Source organism: Megalobrama amblycephala, linkage group LG21, assembly GCF_018812025.1.
Source record: "Megalobrama amblycephala isolate DHTTF-2021 linkage group LG21, ASM1881202v1, whole genome shotgun sequence".
Lineage (NCBI taxonomy): Eukaryota > Metazoa > Chordata > Actinopteri > Cypriniformes > Xenocyprididae > Megalobrama > Megalobrama amblycephala.
In genome coordinates, this window is record NC_063064.1 from 6,763,535 (window position 1) to 6,771,386 (window position 7,852).

The window sequence follows — 7,852 nt, forward strand, 5'->3', positions numbered from 1 at the left end:
ATTGTATCTTAATTTTAAATCAATGTTTCATCAACCAACTGCCTGGATGTAATAAATAAGAATCAAATATAGCAGGCAATTTAATTGTGACATGGAGGCGCGGGCGCGATCACTTGCGTGTGAACTGGAGCGCGTCTTAGAGGCTAAATGAACCGAAACTCCACGGCTGCTTGCCTCACAGACATGAGAAATATATCTATAGAAAGCTTTAAATATCTACTTTAACGAAAACGAAATAATTCAAAACTAAAAGGAATAGGCTACTCTGATTATGTAGACTAAACCGAATGAAATGTGCATTCTCTCTCCAGGCACGTCCACTATGAGGAGATGACAAGAGTCAGTAATGTCAACTTCATATTTGCAGCCGACACCTGATTCAGAAAACATTACTTTATTAATAAACAATTAAAATGTCTCCTTGCTGTTTTGGTCACATTCATAAAACCAATATTGATTCATAAATCCCAGTCGATCTTTTGGTAGGCTATATGCTGTTTTCAGTTGATGAATACAGTACATAGTGCGACTCCCATCCAATAAATCGCAATAGGCTTAAAGCTTTGTGTTGCTTTTGATATGGAACAAAGTCTCAGATTTCAAATTCTGTCCATTTCATTAAGAAATTCAAGCAATAATGTGGTGTGATAGATCGTTGTAGCTTCTGGGTACTCGCCTGTGCGTTATCAAACGCATAGCAAAAGTTTCGTGCCAGTTTAATTTTTGTTCTGTATCCAGTGCTCTGCTGCTACATTGGAGCGCACTCGCCACCAACTGGACAGGGGTGGGAATTACAGTTACAATTTACAATAGATCACCCTCAGTGTAATCTGTCACCGTGATGGACGGCCTTCAGATTTTTCCGTCAATTGATTGACAATTTTCGGTTAACGCAACCTCTGCTCATCACGCACATACGCAGTTCATTATAATCGGCACTGACTTTTGCTTCAACACGGCATTAATCTGAAGGAATGCACCGTGTTTGGGGCCGTTCGCAATATCGCGTCTAAAAACATGTGGAAAGCGCAGCCGTGCCACTTTCTCCTCCTTTCAAAAGCACTTTCGCTCCCTGTGGCGTCTGTCATTGCTAATGCAACCATGAACTGTGCTCTGCAAGATGACGAGGAAGTCTCAGCAAAGGAATAATTGATTTCTAGCCCTTGCATTAGCTTTACTAGATATATTTATGGAGATGAGAAATAAAACCCGGCTGAGCTTTTGATGTTGTTACGGAAAGGCCAAAGCTGATTGTCTTCTCTTCCGGGTATGTTGTCAATCCGCGTTCACGACTCCGCAGTGACGCTGCTGACGTAAGACGCTGCTGATGTGTTATCTGGTGCGCCCAAGCTTTGTTTACAGTCTGAGGGAGACGCACGCTGTAAACAAAACAACCTTCGCAAACATGTCTAAGGATTTCGACACAGATGAAGACTTGCATTTTTTTGCTCAGCCATATTTATTTGAACCCGAATACACAGACAAATAACTAAGAGTGATGGAAGAAGCTCCTACACAGCAGCAACCACTGTCACAAGCAGCGTCACTGTGGAGTCGTGAACGCGGATTGACAACAGACCCGGAAGAGAAGACAATGCTGAATAAAGTCGTAGTTTTTGTTATTTTTGGACCAAAATGTATTTTCGATGCTTCAAAAAATTCTAACTAACCTACTGATGTCACATGGACTACTTTGATGATGTTTTTATTACCTTTCTGGACATGGACAGTAGGGTCGCACGGTGTACCGGTACTACGGTAGTATCGCGATACTAAAGCTTCAAAATACTGGCGATGCCATTGTATTTTTTAAACGGTAGTATCGTCAGTACCGTAAGGAATGTTGTATGTGCGGCAGGTACACTTCAATTGAACATGCGTGCCTGCAAAAACATTACAAGAGACTGCCGTTGACTGTCTGCTGTGCCCTGTGTAGTAAATGCTCTGTAGAATTAGCGCCTTATTGTTTTCTGATGCTTCAGTTAATTTTGCAATGAGATAAAGTTGCACTTGCACGTTGTTATTCGCAGTGCATTTTATCTGGAGAAAGGGTCTGAAATTCACTTAATTAACATCATAAAATCTTTATATAAGAATGAATTCTCACAGTTTTTCCGTTGCTCATTTGGCCACTTCTGGAAAAGATTAAATAGTTTGTTTCTAGAAACATCTTTGCGAACACGATTCAGACAAATGCAATTCCATTCATCAGTAAGTTATAGCGGGTTTGCACTCGGTTCTTATCAGTCATATCAATCGTGATTTTATAATTATAAATGTATTATATGTTTTAATATACATACTGCTCTCCAGTCAGGGTTAGATATTTCAAGATAGGCTGGCAAAAATGCTCCTGATAGTTCGTGACACGAGCAAGAGCGCTGTTTTTGTTTAGTTTCTAAATGAATCTGTTTATGAACAAATTGTGTGAGTCACTGACTCACTAATCCATTCATTAAGACAGTCATTTGCTTCGTTCCTGAATGAATCAGCCGTTTTGAACGAATCGGTTGAATGATTCATTGACTTAATCATTAACACTTGCTGCCACCTACTGGCGACTTTAGTCTCCCATCTAAACGTAGGTCTATTCTATCATTTTTTTCCACCAACATTTTTATTTCTATATTCAAATTTTTATATTTGAAACATTAATATCATAACATTATTTATGCAATTGTAATTGAAGTGTAAATGCATAAATGCTACATCGTAATGTCAGTTCATACAGCTTCGGTGCAGTGCTAAGATTAATTTTGTTTACATTGATTCATTTGAATGGTAATAAAAGCCTGTTATTCATTCTCATTAATGAAGTATTCAGAGAAAATCTGGTCTGTTTTCATGTTTTTATGAAAGTTTGGTTCATTTTGTATACTGCATGGTATCGCGATACTACTTGGTATCGTGATACTTCAGCTGGTATAGTATCGTAAGACATTTTTATGGTATCGTGACAACCCTAATGGACAGTATACCATAAGGCCAATTCACACCGCACCGACAAACGCCAACAAACACCAACAAACGCCGACGAACAAGTTGGCCGTTGGATTTAGAATTCTATGAGAAAAAAACTGTCATACTGTCATATATATATTTTAACTGTATTTTACTTTTTATTACGAACAAGCTGCGATGTCACGTTTCCAGTGCTTTGTTGTGTGTGCGTGAGGCGTGGGCGCGATCAAATAGCTGTCTTTGCAGGGGACTTCCCTCATCATCATGGCAACGGTTCGTGAACAGGTCAGATTACGTCAGAGTTTGTTGCCGTCTGTTGGAAAACTGTTCACACCGCGCAGACATTCCACAACCCGACAAACGCCGATTAAACATGTTCAGTCGGGTGAAAACCGACTCCGACCAACGCCAACAAACGCCAACAGACGCCAACAGGGGTATCACACCGATCCAACAAACTCCAACAGACGAGTTTGTTGGCGTTTGTTGGCTGTTGTCGGGGCGGTGTGAATTGGCCTTATACATACATTTTCAATGGAGGGACAGAAAGCTCTCGGACTAAATCTAAAATATCTTAAACTGTGTTCCGAAGATGAACGGAGGTCTTACGGGTTTGGAACGACATGAGGGTGAGTCATTAATGCCATAATTTAAATTTTTGGGTGAACTAACCCTTTAAATCTGTGTCGCTGAATCATTTATTCAATGGAATGATGAACTGTAATGCAAGATGCTTCTGAAATAAAACTCAAAGATGTGATTAATTGTTTTAGTAAATATGACTCATCTTATATATCATGTACAGTCTGCATAAGTGTAAGGTTCAACCCATGGTCTAGTGTTTAAAGATTTTTTTAAAGATTAATTAAGTTTAAAGGTGCCCTAGATTCAAAATTTGAATTTACCTCACCATAGTTGACAAAGTTATATATTTATAATAAATGACACTTACGATAACAAGAGTTCAGTACATGGAAAAGACATACATTGAGTTTCAAACTCCATTGCTTTCTCTTTCTTATATAAATCTCATTTGTTTAAAAGACTTCCGGAAAACACGCGGATCTCAACATAACACCAACTGTTACGTAACAGTCGGGGTGTACGCCCCAATATTTGCATATGCCAGCGCATGTTCCCAACATTATGAAAGGCATTACACAAGGGCAGCCAGTAACGTCTGGATCTGCACAGGTAAATCAACAGACTAGGTAAGCAAGAACAACAGCGAAAATGGCAGATGGAGCAATAATAACTGACATGATCCATGATAGCATGATATTTTTAGTGATATTTGTAAATTGTCTATCTAAATGTTTCGTTAGCATGTTGCTAATGTACTGTTAAATGAGGTTAAAGTTACCATCGTTTCTTACTGAATTCACGGAGACAAGAGCCGTCGCTATTTTCGTTTTTAAACACTTGCAGTCTGTATAATTCATAAACACAACTTCATTCTTTATAAATCTCTCCAACAATTTAGCATTAGCCGTTAGCCACGGAGCACAGCCTCAAACTCATAGAGAATCAAATATAAACATCAAAATAAATATTTTAGTTACATAATTCGAAGCATGCATACAGCATGCATGACAAACATCTTGTAAAGATCCATTTGAGGGTTATATTAGCTGTGTGAACTTTGTAAATGTGCTGTAATATAATCGAGAGCTCGTGTGACAGGGAGCACGCGAATTAAAGGGGCGGTGCGCTGAAAAAAATCAGTGTATAGTTAATGATGCCCCAAAATAGGCAGTTAAAAAAATTTATTAAAAAAAATCTATGGGGTATTTTGAGATGAAACTTCACAGACACATTCAGGGGACACCTTAGACTATATTACATCTTGTGAAAAAGCATTCTTGGGCACCTTTAATGAGTCATCTTGTTTCTCCAGGCTTCAGTCATTTTTGAGACAATCTTCAAGCTGGCAGCGTTATCAAATTGTGATGAATATCGATATCGACCAATATGGAAAATAACATTGTAATTGTTTTTTCCATATCGCCCAGCCCTAGACCACATCCTTTGTTCTGGGAGGGAAGATATCTGATTATAAAGTCACAAATCTCAATAAGAATCAGAACTACTGCCACCTCTGGACAGTGCTGATTCAAGTTTTACCTACGTAGATCCTGTTGAAACATGATGAGTCAGTATGAGAAACTGTTAAACTTGCATTTCCCCATCCTCCTCTTCTCATAACTAAAAAGACATCATATCTGGAAATGTGGTCAGACTTCCGTTTTCAAACTTAAGAGATGAACAATATGCTAATATTATTTAATGCATGGTTCCACATCGATATTATAAATGAGAGATATATCAATATGCATTTAGTTTTTAGCAGTTGTCCTGTACAAAATTCTCAGTTTAATTAAAAGAATAAACCAATTATTAATTACCAGTTTAGCATATCATTTAACAGACACACTGCAAACAAAAGCATAACGTAAAAAAAGAGCAAATGTTTACAATGAACAGGCAAAAGCAATAAAAAATAAAAAAATAAAAAAATAGTCAAAAGCATTAGTAGTTAGAAACCGTTTCAGAATGACAAGAAAATAGTCCCAGGCAAGGTCTGAGTCTGACACAAATCACAACCTCCACAACTAATCAGACAAATTGATCTCAATGATGCAGTTTACTTTGATAAATAACTATATCTAGTTAAAAACACTGAATATCTTGTCCACTTAACACAAGAAGCTTGACTCATATGAGTTTGAGGAGCTTATGTGTACAACAGGTGAATCCAACATGAACGGTCTTTATCAAAAGTATGAAAACTCATGACCATGATAAATTTCGTAGAAAAGAAAAAGGAAGTCTCGCTCAGACATTCCACAGTAAAACCAGCAAAGGAGAACTGAAAACTGATTTGCTAAACATTGTTGTCAGGAGAAAAAAAGAAAAGAAAAAAAAAACAACAACCAATGTCTAACGTAATCAGCAAATCACTTGATCCACCCTAGTCATCTAGGGATTCTAAACTCAGCTTCGGGCTAGAAAGAGTTTATTAAACCAAAATTACCTCGAGATTGGTTCCCCATAAGATATGAAAACAGTGTGTGAAACAACAAGGATTCACACCCACTTAAGTCAGTGAGATTTGTGCTAACATGCTAAGACTGCTGGAACCAGATCTATCTAACTACTCTATCATTTTTCTATTTGAGAAATAAAACATTATTGGTACAATTATAGACTGTAAGTGAATAAAATGGGCACTATACCACACAATTTATCTGGTTTAATAGCTCTTTACGATTTTCCAGTTATGATTAACGGTCCTTATCAATATTGTCTGTTAGCGCGCTCGTTTAGCCGCCTACCTTCACACACCCGCCGGAATAAACCCGACAAACTTTAGCGTGTTCAGCTGCAGACAACCTCAATCCGTTTTCTCCTCAGCAGACTGGATCATTCCACGAAACAGCACCTGCGGCTGATAGGAAACGAGCTTTGGGAGCGGAAAAAGACGGCCGTGCTGCCCTCAATGCGACCTCGCGAGCCGCTCACGTAACGAGCCTGTCACTCACCTAACATACTCAGCGCTCCAGCGCGAACTAGCAGCACGGCGATTTTAGCTCAGAGACTAACAGCTTCCGGTGTCGGTCGGAATTATGGGCCGCCACCCGACAAAACAAAAGTCATGATGAGACAACGTACTCGTGTAATAATGTTAAACTTTGGTCACATTTCTTAACCTTAATCTCAATCTTAATCTAAATATGTACCAGAAATATGCAGCCTTGACTTTTGAATTCAACGCACAATATTCCCCTAGAAAATAAATCTTCCACACTAACACATTAAAATACATCTTCCACACTAACACAAACATGAACACTAGGCTACTACGAACATGACACAATTCACTTTGTATGAATTAACTTTCAGAAATTAGCCAACATGAAATCTAAATTACGTTTTTAAGACAAAGTACAAGGCTAAAAAACAAGGCAAAGCTTTAGTCAAGTCCACCGCATAGATCTGCCTACATTTAGAAACGTCCAGTTTTCCAGAATCTAATCAACAACCCATACTAAAAGTCCTGGTTATTAAGATGTTTCACCTCGTTGTTTAACAACAGATTTTAAAATACTTTAAATAAAGGTGAATGTCACTATCAAATTGTATTGCTTGATATTTTTTATTTATTTACATACAATCAAGCTTTAATCTTAATCATCTACAAGAAAACCCTTTTCAGGCCAATGAATCCTTGCTGGACGGAGAGAACAAACCCTTTTATTGAATAAAATTAGTGTTGCAATTTAAGTCTGGCCTCTAGATAGCACCATAGGCCCGGTTTCACAGACAGAGTTTAGGCATTAGTTCAATTAGGCCATTTAAGTAGCTTTTATAAACGTGTCTTAGAAAAAAAAAAATTCTGTTATGCATCTTGTGACAAAACAATGGCATTGACATATTTTAAGATATGTTAGTGCAAGTTGCTTTCAGTTAAAACAGCTCAAACATGCATTTTAGTCTGGGACTAGGCTTAAGCATTGTCTGTGAAACCAGGGGATAATGTATTTTTTGTACCTAATTTAATATGATGCTTATTGATAAGCTATTAAAATAATTATTACTGATAACAAAGTCTTATGTTTGTACCTAACATTTACAAATCTTAAATTTCGCTTTGGTTGAAGTTAACTTAATATTATTTTAATTTACAAATACAAGTTATTTTAAGATAAAAAATAATTGGCAGACACATAGCAGCATGCCACAGTCCCCTAGGGGACAAGAACCCCTGTTGAACCCTAGGTATATATTGTAATTGAAACTATCATATTATACATATTCATATATACTGAAGTATTATATACATATGTTATGTACTTAAGTATGAGATCAATAATGATCAGTTTATGGTCAT

The 7,852-nt window shown here is 37.4% G+C and overlaps 1 protein-coding gene across 2 annotated transcripts in view; it reads right to left on the bottom strand.

Moving 5' to 3' along the window:
- The window catches only part of LOC125256596 (ras-related protein Rap-1b-like), a 31,793-nt gene extending 25,172 nt beyond the window's left edge, over positions 1 to 6,621 (bottom strand). The window contains exon 1 of one of the 2 annotated variants that reach the window (XM_048172724.1): positions 6,509 to 6,621. The gene's annotated coding sequence lies outside the window, so the exon portion shown is untranslated. Of the gene's footprint in view, positions 1 to 6,296 lie in introns of both variants that reach the window. The other variant, XM_048172723.1, reaches the window with a different exon arrangement.
- Positions 6,622 to 7,852: the final 1,231 nt, after the last annotated feature.